Source organism: Humulus lupulus, chromosome 9 (assembly GCF_963169125.1).
Source record: "Humulus lupulus chromosome 9, drHumLupu1.1, whole genome shotgun sequence".
NCBI classification, from domain to species: Eukaryota; Viridiplantae; Streptophyta; class Magnoliopsida; order Rosales; family Cannabaceae; genus Humulus; species Humulus lupulus.
The window spans coordinates 38,426,692-38,452,034 of record NC_084801.1 but is presented as its reverse complement, the minus strand read 5'-3'; the positions used below and the strand labels follow the sequence as shown (position 1 = coordinate 38,452,034).

At 37.0% G+C, this 25,343-nt stretch overlaps 1 long non-coding RNA gene across 1 annotated transcript; it reads left to right on the top strand.

The window, feature by feature from the left end:
• The first annotated feature begins 206 nt into the window (after positions 1-206).
• LOC133802647 (uncharacterized) lies at positions 207-819 on the top strand. The gene is made up of 3 exons (XR_009877412.1): positions 207-274; positions 376-468; positions 722-819. It is a non-coding gene; the product is annotated as an uncharacterized LOC133802647 (long non-coding RNA).
• Positions 820-25,343: the final 24,524 nt, after the last annotated feature.

The following is a 25,343-nucleotide window of genomic DNA, read 5'->3' as shown; positions in this document are numbered from 1 at the left end:
TGCTCATCTTCGCATTGGACCATATGTTTGTGCAGAGTGGAATTTTGGGTATTCATTTCTCCTTTTTATTTCCCATTCTACCTAGATCTTTATGCACACTTTTCTCTTTAATGTAGATTTGACCATGTTTGTTCATCTTTGAATTTTCATAATTGAGATTAATTCACAATTTTGACCCTTAAAAATTTCTAACTGTGATTTTTACAGAGGTTTTCGTGTTTGGCTAAAGTATGTTCCTGGTATCAGCTTCAGAATAGACAATGAGCCTTTTAAGGTTTCCTTCACTCATTTTATTGCATGCCCAGTTTAAAAAATTACTATGTTTTATTATTATTTAGTACAAATTTTTTACTAAACTTCTAATGGTGTTTTCAGAATGCAATGCAAGGGTTCACTGAAAAGATTGTGAGGATGATGAAGAGTGAACATTTATTTGAGTCTCAGGGAGGTCCCATCATACTGTCTCAGGTATGAGGATTTGAGTCTTGTAAAGCTTTTGAACTTCAAGTTCTGATTTCTTCCTTTGTAATTTCAAATACATGTGAACAGTAACCATTTTGGGAAACATTAAGTTGTGACTCTAATGCAAACCAGCTTAGAACTTTGTGTGCTTTTTTAATAAAATAAGTGGAAAAGTCTATGTTAAGTTCAGCTCTACTGGCACTAAAGCTATTGTCAAGGGTCAATTTTTAATAAAAGTTTGTTTTTCTATTATGTTCAGATTGAGAATGAATATGGAGTACAAAGTAAGTTATTTGGCCCTCCTGCTCAAAACTACATGACTTGAGCTGCAAAAATGGTTGTTGGATTGGACACTGGAGTGCACCTAAACAAGCAATCCATAGCATCTATATTTAATAAAAAGGGCTGCTCATAACTATATTTCTCCTTTATTAAAGAACAAAAGACTTTCATTTATTAAAGAAACAAGCAATCCATAGCATCTAAACAAGAAATATACATAAATATGCACCTACCAAAAAAAACACATAAAGCACACATATGCTTCCATAGGGATGAAGTAAGTGGTTCCATAACAGTGACAAATAAGGACTTTATCTACCAAATCATAATACAAGGAGTACATGAAACAAAATTTAAGCATGGAAACCTAGAAAAATTTAAGCTGAAACAAAAATCAAGTTTAAAAATTTCTTACTGATGTGTCTCCAAGTAATTTGTGCTGTTCTTTGAGGTATTTTGCTAAGCTAGACTCAATCTCCTTATCCTCTTTAGATAATGGACCTATTAACCTATAAAAATAAAATGGTTACACTAGATCATACTTTAAAAAAAGATTTTAATATATATATATATCAAATACACACCAGAACTTAGCAAATGACGAAGCTGATCTGAACAAGGAGTGTTGCAAGGCCAGGAGATTGATAGAAGAACCTGGCCGAAGTCAGTGTTGTGTTCAACTCCGTGGGTTGACTGGTTCTTCCGTTTTTCAGCTTTTAAAAAACTCCTGCTCTGAAAAAGACCCTTCTTTGCAAACTTGCAAATGTTCTCCTCAACCTAACAGCATCATACTGAAAATAAGCTTGTCACGAGAGATTTAGGGAATGAGATGAGCGAGAGTAGTGAGGGAAATGTCAAAGATTATATATATATATATTCAGAAAACATGGCTCGTGAATGCAATGATTCTCAAGAAAAATATAGTCAAAATTTCAAATAACAAAATAATAGAGAAGCATACTTTACCAGATAAGCTTGAGTTTTACTTGTTTCTTGATAGGGGATCTGATTTCGTTACTCGTTGCCCACCCACCTTAGAGAAGTGTATCTCACTCCTACCAGCTTGTTGAGATCCAATTGATCTACATTCTCCTGCGCTCTATTATCATATGCACCAGAATTCTTAGGAAAATGAGACACGGGAAATGGGTATAGAAGGAAGAGAAAGAGAGAAGGAAATGTGTATACTAGGAAGAGGAAGAGAGAAGAAAATGAGGCACAGGAAATGGGTATACCAGGAAGAGAAAGAGAGAAGAGAATGAGACACGGGAAAATGGGAGTCTGCTGTAGAAAAACTTAGGCATATTTGGCGCTTTTTTATTTTCACTTGCCGCGTGTGAAACTTTACTAATATACAATAACTCTTTTTAAATAGTATTATAATGATGTGTTAAAGAAATGGGTGTTTGGTGTAGTGTACTACTACTATCTAGCTAAATAAAATTCTGAGACTCTACAATTAAGTCCAAAAATGAGTCTAGGACTCTTAATTACATATGTTAAGCATAAAGCACCCAAAATCTCACTGAAACTACTGTAACGTCCCAACTCCTGGGACCGTTACGGTGTGCCTTGTAAACAGTGCTAAACTCGCTAATCGAGTCATTTGGCCAAAATCGTGAACTAAGCGTGATTAGCGGTTTAGGGATTAAACATTTAGGTTAAGATGTAACGTTTTACTAGAACGTTTAATATATACATTGGGATCCCGAAAATATAATTTCAGAGTTTATTACACAAAATATTTACAACAGGCCGTTCTAAGCGGCAAAACAGGGTTCAACCCTAGTTCCACTTTAAACCTCGGCCGTGGCGGACGAGCAGCTGCATATGTACACATCATCACCTAAGCTCTTCAACTCAAGGATGGTCCAGCTTCCTCTTGCCTTTACCTGCACCACATAGCACCCGTGAGCCGAAGCCCAGCAAGAAAACATAACGCTATACATAAGCATTATCAAATGATTATCATTATAATCACATGGAGCATAAAGCTTCCAAACCAATGAGTGAACATCACATGATTCAAGAGGGAGAGTGGCTGCTAGGTAAGCCACTAGCCTCCAAGCACTTATTTCATTCATCGACCCTCGAGGTCGGTCTGGCATTAATGCTCTTTGAGTCATTCAATGATGATGGTCGATTAGATCTAATCTCCGATGGCTTGCGTGAACCACGCCAAGACCGTTTTGACTAATAAGTCAGCGCTATGTGACCAGTGTCCAGTATCACTGCCGAACTTGACTAATAAGTCACAGCTTCACAGCTGGTACTAACACCTTTGCCAATTCTGACTGACGAGTCAGTGCAACGTGACCAGTGCCCAGTACCACTGCCGAACTTGACTAATAAGTCACAGCTTCACAGCTGATACTAACACCTTTGCCAAATCTGATTAATTAGTCAGTACCATGCACAAGTAAGCAATGCTATCAATATGTATCATATGCCAGTTATCCAAGAATAGGGCATTTAGCATGCTTACTAAACAGTTGCTAGCATAATCATGATCATGCACAAACTCAGAGACTCAAGCTCTGGCCAATCTCATATTCATCATTCATGGCATGCCCTAATCACATGTTTCTCGTGCATCACATGCTTCACACTTAATCAACCAGGATGCCTTAGTAATAATCATATGCAAACGGACAATATTGCCAAGCATTCATTATGCTATCAATGTTTACATTTAAACATCCAACATGCATCAATCATAACCATGCATGTCATATATGGGGTGCAGTTTTCTTACCTTGGGTTCGAGCGAGAATTAATAAAAGAAACGACCTTTGAGAACGATCAGCTTTTAGTCCTTTAGTGGCCACCTAGTCATAACCAAACATATAGGATACCATTAATAAAAATGACCAACATAGGTTCCCAAACCAATATCTAGCCTCCGGGACATCAATCCACACTTAACCGGGTAGTAGGATCAAGCCCGAGGCCTTAAGCTAGCATCCCCAAGTCAAAAACCCTATTCTGGCCAAATCTGCTCTGATGGGCCGCGGCTCACCATAGCCATGCCGCAGCTCACCCTCAGACAGAGGCAAAATCTTGCCAAGAAGCACACTCAGGCCGCGGCACGCCATAGCCAGGCCGCGGCACATTACGTAAACCAGCAACAGTCAGATTTTTCTCCCCTGCATTTTCCTCGAAACCAACCATACAAACCAATCCCAAACCTCAACCTAACATCCAATTTTACCACTAAACATTATCCACAACTCACCCTCATCAAAACCCAAGCTAGATACCAACCAAACTTCCATTAATTCCCAACTAACACATCAAAATCATAAGCTGAAACTTAAAAGAAAACAGAGTATAACCAAACTTCCATGGCTGAATTTCCTTACCTCAAGCTCGGTTTTCAAACCCCTTCAATGGCTGAATCAAGTCCCTAAGCCCAAACCTTGATTTTCCTAGCTTGTTCCTTCAAATTGGCTTCAAAAATTCCAAAAGGAGAAAAAAGAGAAATGGTGTACGGGTGAGGAGAGAGAGGAGGTTGATGTCTCTGTTTTGGCTCTGTTTCTACAGCCTTCCAAACCCCAAAGCTGATATAAATCCTTAAGGTCAAAAGACCATAATGCCCCTAGGCCAATTTAAAAGCTTCTAAACACTCCCAAGGGTAAATCCATCTTTTCGAACCTATACCGTTAAGTATAATTAACGCTCTCCAATTCCCGCTAATTCCAACATGCTCAAATGCCAATAAATCATACCCCATTACCCTTTAATTCCCGGTAATGCTCTAATCTTTAAATTCACCCCGAGACTCACCCCGAGCCCCGAACTTAAACCCGTTATGACTAGACCGAACACTTACATCTCATGATCGTCTCATGTCGAAAAGCTCGAACCAATCCACCCTATAATGTGGCTATATTAATTAATCTCAACTATGCACCCAAAATATACAATTACGCCCACAGTGGCCAAATTACCGAAATTCCCTTGCATTTAAAATATAAGCCCATATGCATGCATTCACCATCATATAATAATATAATTCACATGAACATGCATATAATCATTAAATATCATAATAAATCAATTATGGCCCTCCCGACCTCCTAATCAAGGTCCTAAACTTTATTAGGAAATTTGGGGCATTACAACTACCATCCCAGTTCAGCAACATTTCATCACCCAAATGCTAGTCAAACTCAACCTAATAATCTAAATTCCCATCTGAAACAAACACATGATTCTTACCTCATTTTGTGGCCTAATTCCAAGTTGATTCTTGTCAACTTCTAGTCTCAATCCTTCAGATTTCCCAGCCCAAATCCTTGAGTTTTCCTCCTTCAAAGCTTCAAAGTCCTTTAGGTTCTAGAGAGGGAGAGAAAAATTGTGTATGTGTGAGAGGAAGAGAGATTAAGTATATTCCTAATAACTCTAATGGTTTCTTAAAACCTCAGCTGAACATACACCTTAACCGAAAGACTAGAATACCCCTCGAGACAACTCAACCCTTTAATTGCTCTTAAGGTCAAAATGGTCATTTACCTCGATTCTCGCTAATTCCTCAAATAATCCTACCGATTCCCAATTAATCCCATCACGTCCAATTAATTACTAAATACTTACTCATTACTCAATAAATCCGAAAACATTCTCTAAGTTCCCAAAATACCCCTAGGCTCACCCCAAGCAGTGTATTTAATCATCCTGTGACTATTTAGCTAATCCGCTCACTAGGATCGCCTCGAGCTGTATACTGCAATCATATACATATATATATTCACATAATAATGTGGTCTCAATCATTTAACTCATATAATCATAAGTATGCCCTTATCGGTCCAAAATTACAATTATGCCCTTAAAACAAGAACAGGCCCACATGCATATCCAATACTCATAAACATGCATATAAATGTATTTATATCATCATATATATCATGCATGATACATAGTCACACATTTAATCATTTCAACACACGTATATCTAATTATGCCCTCCCAACATGCTAATCAAGGCACTATACCCTGTTAGCATTTTTGGGTCGTTACAACTATCCCCTCCTTATTGAAATTTCGTCCTCAAAATTTATTCAACACCTCGAGGCACAAATCTCGTGAATTTGACTATAGTCACAGAGTCTAGCCCTTTACCTTTTACCCCTTAGTAACACTCTCACTGGAGTGACGGTCTTATTCTTAAGAACTTATCTCATTTATCATAATTCCATTAGCTTTCCCTTGTGCAATAACTCCCACTAAAATCCTAGGGTCTCCTCACCTCATCAGCGGTAATATCTTACACATCCTTTCTTGACATTGGCACTAGTAACACTTTATGAGCCACCACCCATACTAGGGTAAAGCTAATCTGTAGGCCCCTAACCTAATCCTTGAGAAGATCTTAGAAGTCTTATTAAATCGGGAGTCAAAACTCCTCTTTCTTTCCCAAAATATCTTATCCTTTCTTTTCCACAATACTCGGAGAAATACAAAGATCTCCCATCCTGGAACTCCTTGTTCCCATGTTTGAAATTTGTGACTCTTATGTCTTTTTAAATAGGCAGACACTTTTGCCCTAATAATCCTAACAACTTCATTCGTTTCTCTGAACCAATTCTGAATCATAATACTTCTTGTCTATCATTCTCTTACTTGGAATGAGTGATTCTCACTCCCTATCTCACTGTATCTTATTCAGAGTCACCCTATCCACTGACCGACTTCCATCACTACGACCATTCAATCAAGGGACCATATTTATCTCCATGCCCCAACTACTTACCCATTCAATGTACAATTCTTAAAGTTGGAGTCATTCCTTCAACTTGTCAATCTATCTGAAATTAACTAATAATTCTTAGTCCCAATCTTATACTCTTTGTCCCCTACAACCTTTTTCCAAAATTGGGGAAATAAAGGGTCTGGGTTTGACACCATCGACTTTGGTGTCTCACGGACACATACAGTCTCCTTTCGCCCATACACATTTTTGTAACACCCATTCACACAAACCAAGGTGTGTTAACTCAAACTATTGAGTCACAACTTTTCATATTCAATCATCTAACTTGTAGTCTAAGGTAGTCCTCCCTTACGGTCCATCACTATATCCTGTTACCTTCCAATATACAAATTTTAGATCTTAATATCCATTCAAATTTTTTGATATAATATTCATATGGAGATAGTACAATACTCATCCAAAATCTCTACCTCAATGCCAGGTTCTATTGAATAACTAATCTGATCTTCATACCTTAACCCATTCATACTAAAATGGTAGGATTCTGAATCATTCCTACAAGATCTTCTCTCTGTATCTAATTGTACATAGAGGTATATCTGCCAACTATTAACTGCAGGTTCTATACCAATCTTGGTTGCTACTTTGTCTGACCTTACTGTAATTGTGGAATCTTATCCAACTTGTGTAGATCTTCCCAGCTCAAAATGTTAGCTTCCATATTAATTTTCTCTATGCAATCGAGGGTTTCCAATGTGAATCACCTATTGATTTCCACTAGGGCCTTAATCTCAAGGTTATTTCTCTATAGATGACCAAATGCTTAAATTCTTTGCACTAATACACTCACTTATGTTCCGTAAGTGCCATCACTGCACCCTAACCGTGGCTATCTAGCAATACCGTGAACTTAATGCTCCATGTATAGCATTTGTGTTTTTATTCTTTCATCTACCGTAAAGTTTGAACAACCATTCTTTTCACTCTATACTTAGCCGCGTCCTAGTCCTCGATGCACCGCCCTCTAGTTTCATGTCTTAAGCAAAGATAGTATCCATCATGTTGTACTCCCGTATCCGTCCATTACATACAGATTCTAATATGATAGGGTTCTAACCAATCCTTATTCTATCTTCTGAAAATCCGATATGAAACTATCCATTCAGACAAACTTAAGGTTCTTGTGTTACCTCAATCATGGGTAGAGTTGTCATTGGAGATGCTTCAAGTAGGTGCTAACGTGTCTTACCGGTCTCTCTATACTTCTCACCCCACAACCGTTCTTCAGTAATTTCTTTGTGGCTTCTAGCTAAATTCCTTCATACATTATCCCAGCACCTCATATAATGTGAACTTGAATACTCTTAAAGAAACATAATCTACTCTTTCTGGAGCCTTTAATCCCACTTTATTGGTCTTAATATTATCAATAAAGTGGTCATTAACGTTCTGCTTCTAACTGGGAGTAGACCAACACATCCCTGACCAATCTAAATATGGCTTGTCCATGTCATTCCTGTACTCTCTGCTTGTCGAACTTACCTATGTTGTTGAAGCATTAGTCAGTTAAGAACCTTCACTGATAATCCATCACACCCTACTTGAGACAAGAAGAAATTCCTAAAATGTCCCTCTCCTCGATCCTCAGCTGGTAATAACCAGATCGAGGATCAATTCCTGAGAACATTGTACTATTTTGTAATCGGGCAATTGAACCCTTCATACTTATCAAACGGTGTCGTCATGTCCCATAATGAGATCCTCTCTCTGATTAATCTTCTAATCGAATACCTCTTTAACTAAACCATTAATTCTTCCTACTGAGCTAATATTGTTTTTCATGTTGTCCCTGATACCGATTTTATTTGCACCTTAATCCTGTCGCGTACTCAACGATTCTGGTATACCCATCTGAAACTTTACTGGCCCATCCAATTTCTATTCAATCTAATTTATATATTCCAAGTGGTACCTACCACAATATCTAAGCATTTCGTAGACGAACCCGAGTCCTTCCCTTTCAAATCTTGATGTTACCTCCATCTCTTGCAATCCATGGTTGTCCCATATTTAACATATTAAGTCCCTACTCAGGATCATATCATAATGCTCATATAACGAGCTCAAACAACTCTACTGTAAACCTTTTACCAACAGTACTCTAACCAATCTCCAAAAAGTTACCGATTTTTCGACAAGCACTAAAATCTCACGGTCCATGGTGTGGCAACCCAAAAGTATGTGCCTCAAATCTATGTCTCTTCTAAGAGATACGTAGCACCAACCAATTCAGTTCATTATAACACAAGGAACGAGAACTAACAGGTTAACTGGTCACCTCTGAGGGACTAGCCCCGGGCACTGGCTGTACTAAGGCAAACCTTCAAACTAGGGTTGAGTAATCTATTTTCCTCGATTATTCTAACTTCAATTTCGGGCAATCCTTCCTAACATGCCCAATCGTTCCACACAGAAAACATTCCTTCACTCGGCGTCCTCCAAGATGGCATCTCCCGCACCTAGTGCATACTAGATGACTTCACCAGGCCTCGTTGCTGCCCTGGCGACCATCCTGTAAACCATGACCCCATTTGTCAAGTCCAGGAGTAGTAAAACCATCAGGGGTCCTTCTTTTTTGATTACTGAGCATCTGCCCCATACCTGATTCTGTAAATGGGAATACCATTGCCTGAGCTTCCTTCCCTATAGTACTCTCACTTGATATCTCATCTCTTACATCTTCCATAACAGAGCCCTCCCTACTAGCCGAACATAAACAGAGGTTTCATTCACTAGAGTGACCCTAGCACTCTGGGCCATCCCAGAGTTCAGTCCTCATCAAACTAAAAGTTGATTTAGACAACCCATCATATTTTTTGACATACCCAGTCACTGTCTTTCTATCCCGGACCAAGTCGATAAACTCATTAGTTCTTGCAGTATAAACCGCGTCATAATAATATCTTTCATCAAACCACTATTTCAATTCCCCCCATCCCATCTTAACAAAATTCCGGGTTCATGGTACTACCTCCCACCACGTGTGGACATCCTCCAGCTGCATAAGCGTGGCGCAACCACTCTATCATGGCCTACCATTCCCATATCATTGAGAACAAAGCTAACCATGCCCATCTACTGATTAGTTCTGAACAAACCCAAACCTCCCTCAGAAACTGGAGGATAATTCTTCTAAATTCTTGCATATGATAACTCTTATCTGTTTCCATCCTCAGGTTGAACCAACACTGGCACCATAACGGTCAAGATATACGAAGCAACTTTTTCCACTACGGAATCCATTGTCCCAGTCTTGCTTGCATACCAACAAATGTCTATTGCGAATTCTAGGGAAAATGGAAGGTTCTATCCCTAACCAGCATCTGCAACCCCCATATTAATGATACCAGGTCCAATTAACTATCTTGAATACAAGCGTTCTGAATCAGTCCGCAATCACTGACTTAACCCCTCAGCCCTGATATTCATATCAAGAAATATCCCACGGGCATGTCCAAACAATCACAATTATCACACAGAATATACATATCAAAACACAATTCTACAATATTCATGCATCAACTATGATATCCCATTTCCACAAATTACATTCGCACACATAATGCTCTCTATATTAGCATGCAGATAAATCACATAGGTTCAATTTAAACAACTAATCACATAATCAAGTCATTGGACACCTAACCATGAGTCGAGCTTATCTTTAGCGGCGAGTGTACACACCCAGCCAGTCTTTAGGAACCCTTAAACCTAGACCGCTCTGATACCAAGTTGTAACGCCCTAGATAACCAAGACCGTTACACCGTGTGTTTTAAATAGTGCTTAACCTGCTAAGTAAGTCATTTGAAACTTAAATGTGTAATTAAAGACTAAGTCAAGGCCAAGTATCAAAATATTTGGTCAAAAAAATTGTTATTTTTCATTAAAATATCCAGTTTATACAAGGGATTCTGAAATCAGAATACAGACTCATAAAAGACAAATAAAATACAATTTGGTCGTCCTAAGCAGCAAAACAAGGTTTAACCCTAGAAACTGCCAAACTATCCTGACTGTGGTGATCGAGAAAGCAACATGTGTACATACCTCCCGTGAAGATCTCCAACTCATGGATAGTCCCACTATCTCTTTCCTTACCTATACCACGTAGCACCCGTGAGCCAAGGCTTAGCAAGAAAACTTAAAACAACATGCACAACAAAGATACAATAGAAAAAAGTAAATATTAACCATAAAACTCAATTAACGATAGGATAAAAATAACCAACCAGCAGTACTATTCAATTCAACCTGGTATGTAAATCAAGCACATCAGTCAATAAAAATGATTAAGTGTGAACCACACTTCTATTTATGGTATAATACCCAGGCCCGACGCCCTTAGGCCGAGTCCCTTAGTCTCTTAGCCGACCCGACACTGATAAACGAGTTTTAGGCTCGTTTATGGTCTAGTTTTTAGGGTGTTTTTCGTTAGTTTAGGATTATTTTATTGCGGAATTATGCTCGTTTGTTCATGTTTCAGGTTTTCCATGCTAAATTGGTGAAAATAGTGAAAAGGAGGGAAAGTGGAAGAAAATCTACTTAAGTTAAAGAAAATTGGGTTTTTCGGGATTGATATGTGCGAGTTTCGATGCTGTTAATAGCGCTACAACGCTATCAAAGGAGCGTCGTTGCGCTAGGAAGGACCTTGAAATCATAATTGCTTATGGAAGTAGCGCCCCAGTGCTACAAATGCAGCGCCACAGCTCTATCACGAATAGTCAAGCAGCGCCCCAGCGCTGCAACAAGGGCGCTACAGCGCTAGTAAACAAATTTTTATGTATTTTGGTTCTGAAGCTGCGCTGGTTACGTGTTTTTTAGATTTTAAACCACTTTTTGAAGGGCAATCTGGTCTTTTCACTTGGGAACTGTGGAAGACTATTTAAAGAACATTATTCTGCGATTCTGGAGAGGAGTCTCAGTTTTTAAAAAGCCTAGATTAGAAGAGGCTTCTGTAATTAGTTTTCTGTTTTCATCTGAATTCTTTAGGTTGATTTTATGAACAATTATTTGCAGTTTATTTCCATCATGTTATTTATGAACTAATTTCTTTTATCTAGCAATTAATATAGTCACTGGGATTTCTATTTAATTTTATTATGATATTCTATTGATTCTTCTTCTCTATTCTAATCTATATGATGTTTGTTTAATGCTAGTAAATACTTGATCACTATTTACTTGATTTAATGGTTTTGATTCAAAATTCGAAAGATGAGAATTGAATACGCTATCATTTTATAGACATAGGTTGCATATTGGATGAAAGTACTTGTATGACTTGTGTAGTTTTTAGGTTTCCATATTTAATGCCTTCTATATGTTCAAGTTTATCACAGAAATGTAGAAAACATGCATATATATTGAGATCTTATATCTTGAAAAAGAATAGGAATCGATTATATTAACCTGCTATTAGAATAGAAAGAAGAGATTTAGAATTGATTATTAAAATTAATAGAATGAACAATTTATGAAATTAATTCCTAGGCTTTTTATTATTGATGTTTAATTAGGTGATTCATTGCTTGGTTTCCTGTTCTTTAATTTTTGTTCATAGTTTATAGTATTCCTTTTACTTTTAATTATTCAATTAAGTTTTAATTCACCAAATAGAATTTGAAAATCAATTAGTGGTATTCGGAAATCTATCCTCGTGGGATCGACACTCTATTTATCATATATTACTTGATTCGACCACGTATGCTTGCATGTACAGATTTTTCAGATCAATTTTTTGGCGCCGTTGCTAGGGACTTAAATTCCAATATCACAGTTATTGTTATTTGTTCTAATTTGGTTATTTTATTTTATTTAATTTCTGTTAACATTTATTTGGATCAAGGTTCTATTGTGTTTCAGGAATTGTTGGTATATGCGAAGCAGTAGACACAAGGAGATTATACAAATCGATCTGGAAATTGAAAGAACGCGTAGACAGAACAGGAAAACAAACAGGAGATTGGAGTTTACCATGGCTGAAAATTTGGGAAATTGTGCTAATAATTGTCAAGGGGCTGCAGAGGTTCCAAGGGAGCAAGGACCAAGAACTTTGAGAGATTATGTACTTCCTACTATTACAGGAGTGCATTCATGCATTAGACCTCCAACCATTGCTACAAACAATTTTGAGATTAAGCCAGTAATTCTCCAAATGGTCCAAACAACTGTTCAGTTTGGAGGTATGCCAACGGAGGACCCCAATTTACACATAGCTAATTTTCTGCAGTTATGTGCTACGTTCAAGATGAATGGGGTGAGTGATGATGTTATAAGATTAAGGCTATTCCCATTTTCACTAAGGGATAGGGCTAAGAGTTGGTTGATATCCTTACAAGTGAATTTTATCACTACATGGGAGGAGTTAGCTCAGAAGTTCCATGCCAAGTTCTTTCCTCCAGCGAAGGCTGGCAAGTTAAGGGGAGTGATTAATAACTTTTACCAGATGGAAGGAGAGTCACTGTATGATTCTTGGGAGTGCTTTAAGGAGTTGTTAAGGAAGTGTCCACCCCATGGAATAGAAAAGTGGATGTTGCTCCAGTGGGAGGTGCTTTTATGAGTAAGAGTGCTAATGAGGCGTATGAGCTATTAGAGGAGATGGCGATGAATAATTACCAATGGCCAACTGAAATGATGGAATTGGACGCTATATCAATTCTTACAGCTCCAGTAGCAGCTTTGACAAAACAATTACAAAAGACTACACTCCCATTTCAAGCTATGAAACTTCCAAACCTATGTGAATTGTGTGGAACAACCCATCTACCCAACCAATGACCTACTCTAGATATGAATAACATGCCCATGGACAAGTACAAGCTATATGGAATTACCCGAGACAACCTAATAATCCAAATTCCATGACCTACACCCCAGCTTGGAAGAATCATCCTAATTTTTCCTGGTCTAATAATCAAAATACTTTACAAACTTATCCTCCACCTTAGCCACAATATCAACCTACACAAAATAGACCACCAAATCCACAGCAACATTCACAACAATACCCTCCACCTAGATATTATCAACCACAAAATAGAGCACAACAAATGCCAATGAAACCAGCTAAACCTCAATCTGATGTACTCAACCAATTTATGATTGAAACTAGGGCATCCATAAGGAGTTTCAAGACTCAAATAGGGCAGTTGGCTAGTTTAATGTCTAATAGAGCTCAAGGAAATTTGCCTAGCACTACAGAAGTCAATCCTAAAGAACAGTGCCAAGCTATTACTTTGAGGAGTGGAACGAGGTATGAAGGGTCAAAGAAGAATCGGTCAGAAGAAGAAGAAGGTCAAAAGGGAAATACACAAGGTAAAGAATAAAAGAAGTTTAATTATGAAAAGCTTACTAAAGACCGTAAGAAAGAAAATGAGACACCACCTGTGAGTATTGAGCATCATGTTAAGATTCCATATCAACAAAGACCTCGTAAGAATAATTTAGATAAACAATTTGCAAAGTTTTTAGAGGTGTTCAAGAAGCTACATATAAATATACCGTTCGCAAAAGCATTAGAACAGATGCCCAGCTATGTAAAGTTTATGAAGGAGATTCTATCTAATAAGAGAAAGATGGGTGATTATGAAACAGTGGCATTAACGGAAGAATGTAGTGCGATTTTGCAAAGGAAACTTCCTCAAAAGTTACGAGATCCTGGGAGTTTTACTATTCCATGCACGATTGGGGAGTTTGAATGTAAACATGCACTTTGCGATTTGGGGGCCAGTATTAATTTAATGCCTTTGTCAGTATTTCATAGACTTGGTTTGGGTGAAGCTGGCTGATAGATCAGTGAAGCATCCACGTGGTATTATAGAAGATCTAATGGTAAAGGTGGATAAGGTTATATTTCCAGCTGATTTTATAGTTCTTGATATGGAGGAGGATGAGACTGTTCCTATTATTTTGGGGAGACCATTTTTAGCAACTGGGCAAGCATTGATAGATGTGCAAAAAGGAGCGTTAAAGCTGAGAGTTCAAGGGGAAGAAGTAGTATTTAATGTGTTTAAGGATATAACTTATCCTAACGCAAGTGATAATTGTTTCTCAGTTGATGAGGTAGAAGAAGTAGTTGGAAGAAAAACATTAATTAAGGATCCTTTTGAATTAAGTCTTATAGTTGTTGATGTAGATGGTGAGGAAAATGACGAAGCGGTGAGTTATTTGAAGTGGATACAATCATCTGAGCCGTGGAAGCATAAAAAGTTTGAAGAATTGGGTGAGGGACCAGAAATACCATTACCATCGATTCTAAAGCCACCTGTTTTAGAACTAAAAGTTTTACCAGAACATCTCTGATATGTTTATCTTGGGGAAAAGGAGACTCTTCCGGTTATAGTTTCATCATTTCTTTCAGAAGTAGAGGAGGAGAAGTTGTTGAGGGTGTTAAGGGCTCATAAAACTGTTATAGGGTGGACTCTGGCTGATATAAGAGGAATTAGCCAATCGAAAGTTATGCATATAATTCTCATGGAAGATGATGCGAGACCGATTATTGATGCTCAACGAAGACTTAATCCAACAATGAAAGAAGTAGTGAGGAAAGAGATTTTGAAATGGTTAGATGCTGGAGTGATTTACCCTATTTTTTATAGTGCTTGGGTAAGTCCAGTACAAGTAGTACCTAAAAAGGGTGGTATGACTGTGGTGAAGAATGAAAGTAATGAACTGATTCCAACTAGGACGGTGACGGATTGGAGGATATGTATCGATTATCAGAAATTGAATAAGGCAACTAGAAAAGATCATATTCCTTTGCCTTTTATTGATCAGATGTTGGATAGGTTGGTAGGGCATAATTACTATAGTTTTCTAGATGGGTACTCAGGCTATCATCAGATTGTAATTCCACCGGAGGATCAAGAGAAGACAATATTTACATGTCCTTATGGGACTTTTTCTTTTAGAAGGATGCCATTCAGGCTATGTAATGCACCAGCCACATTTCAACGGTGTACGATGGAAAGATTTCTGACATGGTTGAGAAGGGGATTGAGATTTTTATGGATGATTTTTCGGTTTATGGGCCCTCTATTGACACGTGTTTGACTAATTTGGAGCTGGTTTTGAGGAGGTGTGAAGAGTCACATTTGGTGCTTAATTGGGAAAAGTGGCACTTTATGGTAAATGAAGGAATTATTGGGGCACAAGATTTCTAAGAAAGGCATTGAAGTGGATTGGGCTAAGATTTCTACGATAGAGAATTTGCCACCGCCAGTTTCAGTAAAAGGAGTATGGAGTTTCTTAGGTCATGCGGGATTTTATAAGAGGTTTATCAAAGATTTCTCTAAGGTTTCGAAGCCACTGTCCACTTTGTTAATGAATGGGGTTATGTTCGATTGTGATGAGAAGTGTCAACAAGCTTTTAGGATACATAAGGAGAAATTGATTTCGACACCTATAGTTGTTGCACCTCAATGAGATTTGCCATTTCAATTGATGTGTGACGCCAGTGATTTTGCGATTGGGGCAGTGTTGGGAAAAAGAGTTGACAAGGTATTCAAAACGACTTATTATGCATGTCGTACCTTAAATGATGCTCAAATAAATTACGCAACTACAGTATAGGAGCTGTTGTCCATAGTGTTTGTTTTTGATAAATTTAGGCCATACTTGATTGGGAATAAGGTGGTTGTTTACACAGATCATTCTGCGATAAAGTATCTTATGACCAAGAAGGATTCCAAGCCTCGTCTTATTCAGTGGATTTTGTTGTTACAACAATTCGATGTGGAAATTAAAGATAAGACAGGTACCGAGAATTCGGTGGCGGATCACTTGTCTAGATTGGTGGTTGATGCAGATTCTCTTAACAAAGAAATTTAGATTAATGATGCTTTTCCTGATGAGCAGTTGTTTGTAAAGATGTTCCATGGTTTGCAGACTATGTTAATTATTTGACTGCAAAGGTTATACCTCCTGAGATGACAAGGCAACAATTGAAGAAAGTTTATTCGGAGGTGAAGCACTATTACTAGGATGAGCCTATTTTGTATAAACATTGCCATTATCAAGTTATTAGAAGAAGTGTGAATGAAGAGGAGATGTTGTCAATCTTGACTCACTGTCATACTTTGCATTTGTGGTGGTCATTTTGGAGGAACAAGAACAACAGCAAAAATTTTGCAAAGTGGGTTTTACTGGCTTACATTATTTAAAGATGCTAATATCTTTGTTAAAAGTTGTGATCGTTGTCAATGGACTGGGAATATAACAAGAATAGATCAAATGCCAATGACTGGTATTTTGGAAGTTGTGTTGTTTGATGTATGGGGAATAGACTTTATGGGACCTTTCCCATCATCATATAATAATAAGTATATTTTGCTTTCGATGGATTATGTTTCTAAATGGTAGAAGCTGCAGCAGCTCCTACTTTTGATGGGAAAGAGGTACTTAGATTCCTTCATAAAAATATCTTTACTCGATTCGGCACCTCCAGAGCAATTATTAGTGATCGGGGAAGTCATTTTTGCAATAAGTGGTTCACTGCTCTTTCTGCTCGCTATGGTGTTCATCATCAAAAGGCATTATTTTATCATCCAATGGAAAATGGCCAAGCTGAAGTGTCAAACAGGGAAATAAAAGGTATCTTAGAAAAGACAGTAAATACGTCAAGGAAGGATTGGTCGAAGAAGCTCGATGATTCACTTTGGGCTTATCGTTCTGCATTTAAAACTCCAATTGGTATGTCACCATATCGATTGGTGTTTGGTAAGGCCTACCATTTACTGGTGGAACTGGAGATAGAGCTTATTGGGTTGTGAAAAAGGTAAATATTGATCTCTTTATGGTGGGACAGAATAGGCAGATGGAGTTAAATTTTCTTGGAGAATTCTGAAATGAAGCTTATGAGAATGTGAGGATTTATAAAGAGAAGTCGAAGGCCTTTCATGATAAGCGAATACTGAGGAAGGATTTTCAACCAGGGGATAAAGTCCTGCTATTTAATTCCAGACTTAAACTTTTTCCTGGTAAATTTAAATCGAGATGGTGAGCACCATACATGGTGGTTGCGTCATTTCCTTATGGAGTTATGCAAGTTCATAGTGAGAAGACAGGGAATTTTAAGGTGAACCGTCAGAGTTTGAAGCATTATTTGGAGGGTCCGGTGAAAAAATGCAAGTCCGTGGTGATGTTGGAACCAATTTGATCTGAATATAAACAAGAGTCTGGCAAAAAGACGTTAAAGACAGCGCTCTTAGGAGGCATTCCTAAGTTTTCTTTTGTATTTTACATTTATGATTTTTGTTTTAATTTGGTTTGGAACAATGTTTAGGGAATTTATTTTGGTGATTATTTTTAGTTTTATTAGAGAAATTTTGATGTATAGAATGAACCGTGAAAAATGTGAAAAAACGCAAGGGTTTGCAAGAAAAAAAGTTAGAAAATGTTCATTTATCAGGAAGTAGCGCTACAACGCTTGTAGGGAGGCGATATGGCGCTTGTTACAGAGAAGATTGGCGATTTTATTCGAGCACCAGTGCTACAACACTATTAATAGGAAACTATGGCGCTAATCTCAGAGCCAAAAGGTTTTTTTTTTAACGTTTATTAGAGCTACGATGCTCTTTCCAGAGACAAATAGCCCAGCAACTTTATGTAGTGCTACAGCGCTAGACATGTAGCACTATAGTGCTCTATAACAGAATTTTTTTTTAAAAACCAGGGGATTTGGAATTTCATCTCCTTCAAACCCTCATTTTTCATTCTCTTCCCATGTTCTCTCTATCCCAACACCCCAAAGCTCCCAGTAATCTTCCATTTTAGCCTATTACCCAGAAAATTTCACCATACATTCTACCATTTTCCTTCATTTTCTCTTCTATCTTATCCTTTTTTTCCTTTAATTAATTTCTTTCTTCTCAACCCCATTCCAATTTCCCTATTCATTTTTGAAACCCTAAAAATTCAGAATTTTAATTTCTTGAGGAAGATCAAAATTTTCAAGGGGCTATACTAACTCAAGCACAAGGGAGTCCATTTGAAGGGTTAGTAAGTGTTTTCATTCCCTCTTATTCTAAGATTTTTGCTGCATTTGGGATTGGGTTTCATTGTTGATTGTTTTTGGTGGATTAATTTTTGAGCTGTGCTTTGGAGAATTTGGATATTGTGTTTGTGAGATTGAATATATAGGGTGGTTGTGAAGAGGAAAAGTGTTTAATTTAAGGGGAGGTGCTGTCAATTTTTTTCTGGGTTGGTGAGAGTGTGGATAATGGCTCCTAAGAGTAGAGCGGGTAGGAATAAGGATAAGGGGAAAGGTCAAGCGTCTACTTCCCAACCAAGGGATTATAGTTCGGAGCAAGAGTATGATGAAACTAGGTTTATAAATTTACAGGCTCAAGAGCATTATGAGAAATTTGTTTGAAAACCCTTGATTCCTTAGCGTGAGGTGGAATATCAGTCTGAACCTTTTAATCATCAGACTTTTGAGTTAGTTAGAGCAAATCTTGCGGCTAGAAAGTGGGAAAAGTTTGTGACAAAATTGGCACAGGTAACGTATTATTGGTGTATGAGTTTTATGCCAATTTGAGAAATAAACACAATGATACAGTTTTTGTTCGAGGTAAGCGAGTGCCTTTTACTGCAGAGTCCATTAATAAGGTTTTCAAGGTCCCGCACATAAAAGAGCACGAGGAGGAATACACTAAATTTTTGAAGGGATATATAGATTATACTGCTATGGATGACAAATTATGTTTTGAAGGTGCTCCTTGGACCTTATCTGGCTCTTAACCTAAAAGTATAACGTCTTGTCAACTGAATATTCAAGCCAGATTTTGGGCTTTCTTTGTTTGTGCTCGATTCAAGCTAGTAAGTCATGTGTCTGACATGACTAAGGATCGAGTACTTTTGATGTATGCATTGATGACAGGGATTACTATTAATATGGGTTCATGGCTTAAGGAAAACATTGAGTTCATTGAAAAGGGTCATACCACTGTAGGTTTGGGCCAGGGATCTGTCATCACCATGTTATGTTATACGACTGGAGTTCTAGAGTTTGTGACTGATATTTATCAGTCGTTGCAGCATCCTTTATTGAATACTATGACGAAAGATTATCCCGAACCTACTTTATATGTGCTGCAAACTAGGAAAAAGGGTAAGTTCCGTGTCAAAACTGAGGTGGAAGAAGAGGCTGATCCAGTGCTGCAGGGAGGTAGTAGTGATCAGCGCATTCAGCATGTCGGTGATAAGTTGGATTATCTTATCCAACAAAATCAATATAAGGTTCAACAACAGCAACTGATGAATCAGTATATGGGCCAACGATACGAATATGAGGTGAACCATGTGGCTCGTTTAAACAATCTGGTAAGTCGGTGGTCTTTAAATGAATCAGATCAAACTTATTTTGCTCCACCACCACCATATCCGCCGTATTCTCCATTCTATTCTCTGCCTCCGCCTCCGTCATTTGCTGGTTTTCCAGGGCCTCAGCCTCCATAGTCTCAACAATTTGAGGGACCTTCGTCTCAGTCGCCATAACCGCCATACTAACGTGGCTGGTCAGGTAAGTCTCTGTTCTCATTCTTTGAGTACTTAACATTGGGGACAATGTTTCGTGTTAAGTTTGGGGGAGAGATTTATTTCTTGTGCGTTTTTGTTTGTTTTACGGTTTGTTTGTTTTTAATTTTCATTAGTTGTTCATTTTGAGTCATGTTTTAGATTATAAACTAAGTTGATAATTATTGCCATTTGAATATGATTGACTGTTGTGTAATATAATCCAAAGGAAAAATTGATGTACTTCTAAAAACAATCTGTGTGCTTGGTTAGATTACTTTGTTTTTCACAGTGATTTGTTGACATTAGAGATCTATTGCTTATACATTGCAAATGTTATACTTAAGTTATTTTATGCATGTCAAATTTGGATTGTGGATTGAAAAGTTTGAAAAAAATTATAGAACTTGCTTGCGTACTATTTGAGATGAAATTTGAAACAGTGCACATTTAGGAAAATGATATAGGCAATTTTTGGACTAGTTGTGCCTTTCAAGCTAACCCTATTAAATTTTATCTTTAGTTAACACTTTTGAGCCTTATAACAATTTTCTTGATTAACACATTCTTTTGAGCCTAACTGTGAAATAAACTACCATTTACTCTTTTTAACCCATACCATGAGCATGAAAATTACTATATGAGTGGAGTGAATGTGTAAAGGGATGTTTGTATTATGTGTTATTCAGAAATTTACTTATGATTGAGAATGAAAAAAAAAAGAAAAATAAAGAGAAAGAAAGTGAAAAATGATTATGCTCCCAAATAGTTATCTATTGAAAAATCAAAGTTTGGGGGAGTGTATTGAAAATATATATGTATATTCTCAATCATTGCAGAGGAAAAGAGGTAACAAGGGATGAGATGTGTGAAATTTCTGGGAAAGTTTGTTTAGTTGGAATGCTTGTGGTATGATTAAGCCTAAAAAAATTGTCTCTTTATCTACCTATAACTAAGCCTTCTATTACAACCCTTATAAAGTCCTATTGATTCTTATTTGTGCACTTTTTTATATTAATGGAGAATAGTAAGTAATGTAGGCATATGGAATAATTTGGCTATGTGGTTAGTTGGTGAGAATTTGATGTGCATAAAGTGGTTCAATTATTTTATTTGTAAGATGTGAGTAAATGAGATTTATTGTTGATAGATTGCAGTGAAAGGATGAAGTAATGTTTACTGAAAATATAGATTAATGTTTTAAGTAGCATGATTTTTTTTCCTTAGAATTATATATGCATAAGAGTCTTGAGTGTGGAATTTGGTAGTTATGTCAATTTGGTTTGTTTAGGTTTAAGTCTAGTTAGATTTTTTGTTTACTCGAGGGCGAGTAAAGGTTTAGTTTGGGGGAGTTTCATAAACGAGTTTTAGGCTCGTTTATGGTCTAGTTTTTAGGGTGTTCTTTGTTAGTTTAGGATTATTTTATTACGGAATTATGCTCGTTTGTTCATGTTTCAGGTTTTCCATGCTAAATTGCTGAAAAGAGTGAAAGTAGAAGAAAATCTAGCTAAGTGGAAGAAAATCAGGTTTTTCGGTATTGATATGTAAGAGTTTCGATGTTGTTAATAGCGCTACAGCACTATCAAAGGAGCGACGTAGCGCTAGGAAGGACCTTAAAAGCATGATTGATTCTGGAAGTAGCGCCCCAGCACTACAAATGTAGCACCACAGCGGTATCACGAACAGTGACACAGTGCCCCAGCGCTACAACAAGGGCGCTACAACACTCGTAAACAAATTTTTATGTATTTTGGTTATGACTATAGCACTTAGCACTCACGAAGAAGCGCTACAGTGCTGGTTACGTGCTTTTCAAATTTTAAACCACTATTTGAAGGGCAATCTGGTCTTTTCACTTGGGAACCTTGGAAGACTATTTAAAGAACATTATTCTGCGATTCTGGAGAGAGTCTCAGTTTTTTAAAACCCTAGATTAGAAGAGGCTTCTGTAATTAGTTTTCTGTTTTCATCTGAATTCTTTAGGTTGATTTTATGAACAATTATTTGCAGTTTATTTCCATCATGTTATTTATGAACTAATTTCTTTTATCTATCAATTAATACAATCACTGGGATTTCTATTTAATTTTATTATGATGTTCTATTGATACTTCTTCTCTATTCTAATCTAGATGATGTTTGTTTAATGCTAGTAAAACTTGATCACTATTTACTTGATTTAATGGTTTTGATTCAAAATTCGAAAGATGAGAATTGAATATGTTATCATTGTATTGACATAGGTTGCATATTGGACGAAAGTACCTGTATGACTTGTGTAGTAATTAGGTTTCCACATTTAATGCCTTCTATATGTTCAAGTTTATCACAAAATGTAGAAAACCTGCAAATAGATTGAGATCTTATATCTTGAAAAAGAATATGAATCAATTATATTAACCTGCTATTTCAATAGAAAGAAGAGATTTAGAATTGATTATTAAAATTAATAGAATGAACAGTTGATGAAATTAATTCCTAGGCTTTTTATTATTGATTTTTAATTAGTTGATTCATTGTCTTGTTTCTAGTTCTTTAATTTTTTTTCATAGTTTATAGTATTCCTTTTTACTTTTAATTATTCAATTAAGTTTTAATTCACCATATAGAATTTGAAAATGAATTAGTGGTATTTGGAAATCAGTCATCGTTGGATCGACACTCTATTTATCATATATTACTTGATTCGACCACGTATACTTGCGTGTACAGATTTTTCAGATCAGACACCCTTATGCCGGGCTGCGTTCCACACCCTTACTATTGACCCCCAACACCCTTAGGCTGGTCTGCAAACATATATATTCACAATACATAATGCATAACACATAATCAATGGCATTGTGTAGAAGCATGCCCATCCATATATTCCATATACAAGTATATTCATATTCAAAACATGTTCATATAAGGGGGTTTAAGCCCCAATCATAACTCGGGTGCAATTTTCTTACCTCGAGCCCCGAGCGATGGATAAAGAGCGGTTCCGAGCATGATCCTCAGTCCTGAGCCTTAAGGTAATCCTAGTCACAAGCAACAATGGATGGTGATCATGTTCTAATCTAATTAAATGTTTTCGAAACAAATACTTTCTTCCGGGTCCTCAAATTTTACTACATTGGTTAGTAAAATCCTTCTCAAGCCTTAACATTTGAGTTCTCGAGCTCAAAGCCCACAAATAGCTTGTACTTGCATTTGAGCTGCGACCTAGTACGTGGCGCGCTCAAGTAAGAGGCAAAATGCCTCTCTGCTGAAGGACATGGGTCGCAACGCTCTATACCTTGCATCCCGGCACGTTTAGGCAAAAGAGAGGCTTTCCAGCGTTGTCAAGCACACGGGCCATGTCGTTTGAAGAATAGGGCCACAACCCGAGCTCCTAAACCCAGAAAATCAACCCCATCTCGCACTTTTCCTCGAGCCTAAGCCCCAAATTCACAACCCAATCACCAGGCAAACATAGAATTAAGTCCAAAAATGAGTCTTGTACTCTTAATTACATATCTTAAGCGTAAAGCACCCAAAATCCCTCTGAAACTACCATCCCAATTCAGCAAAAAATTTCATCACGCAAAACCCAGTCAAACTCAACCTAATAATCTAAATTCCCAACAGAAACAAACACAGGATTCTTACCTCAGTTTGTAGCTTATAATCTCCCCAGCTGATTCTTGCCAACTTCTATCCTCAATCCTTCATATTTCCCTGCCCAAATCCTTGAGTTTTCCTCCTTCAAAGCTTCAAAGTCCATTAGGTTGTAGAGAGGGAGAGAGAAAATGTGTATGTGAGAGAGAGAGAGAGAGATTAAGTGTATTCCAAATAACTCTGGTGGTTTCCTAAAACCTCGGCTAAACTTACACCTTAACCAAAACACTAGAATACCCTTCAAGACAACTCATCCCTTTATTTCTCTTAAGGTCAAAATGGTTATTTACCCTGAAACCCACTAATTCCTCAAATCATCCTACCAATTCCCAATTAATCCTGTCACGTCCAATTAATTACCAAATACTTACTCATTGCTTAATCAATCCCAAAATATTCTCTAAGTTCCCAAAATACCCCTAGGCTCACCCCGAGCTAGGTATTTAACCCTGCTGTGAGTATTTTGCTAATTCGGTCACTAGGGTCGCCTTAAGCCATATAGATATATACCCACATAATAATGTAGTCTCAATCTTTTACCTCATATAATCACATTTATGCCCTTATCGGGCCAAAATTACAATTATGCCCTTATAAACAAGAACGAGCCCACATGCATATCCAATACCCATAAACATGCATATAAATGTATTCATATCATCATGTATAGCATGCATTCCACATAGTCATGAATTTAATCATTTAAACACACATATATGCAATTATACCCTCCGACATGCTAATCAAGGCACTAAACCCTGTTAGCATTTTTGGGTCGTTACAAGTTCATAAATCAAAAGAGAAAAATGCATTTTTAAGTTTTCACTGATGAAATTGAGTTTTGTCTCAAAATTAATTTGGAGTTAGACTAACCTACCCCAAGACGGTCCATTAATTTTTAAATTAATTTATTGTGGTATAGTATATATTTTGTGTTTTGTATATGTTGCATTCATGCATCATGTTTACTTTTCCAAATAAAATCTGATATTTATTATATGTTTTAATTCATTTTATATTTTTATATATATTTCCTTAACCAATGGTTAATTCTCTTAATCCTGGTCAAGATCCTCAAAATTTGAAAGAACCAGTGAATCTCCATGACGGCTACCTAAGTACTTTTCATTTATACTTCAACAATCTTGATGTTTGGCACAGAAACATACACATAGTTCTGAGTGAACTAAAAGTGTATGATGCAATCATTGATGTGCCTCCAGATGAGCCATCAACTTTATCTCATTATGATCGTCATAAAAAAATATGCGGATTGGATGAGATCTAATTATTTTGCTCGTCATTGCATACTAAAGAGTATGTCTGACGATATTAAATCGAGATATGTGAACCTTAGATCTACATACGAGATATGAAAATGGATCAAAAGAGATTATTTTGATCACTTGAGAAGTTTGCAAGAAGAAATGGTAAATATGATTTGCTCATCTCCTTTTAATATATTTGAATAGTTGACTCAAATTTTTATGCCACAAACCATACTTTTGTCTTGTTTTCAGGAACACATTAGTCGAGAGAAGAAATGAATGTGAAAGAGAAACAAGAAAATGATTGCAGATAGGTAGACCAAGAGATAACTGACATGGAAATTAGTTTTTTCATTTTCAACTTTGTATTGAGTCTTTTTTTTATTTTTTTAAATTAGCT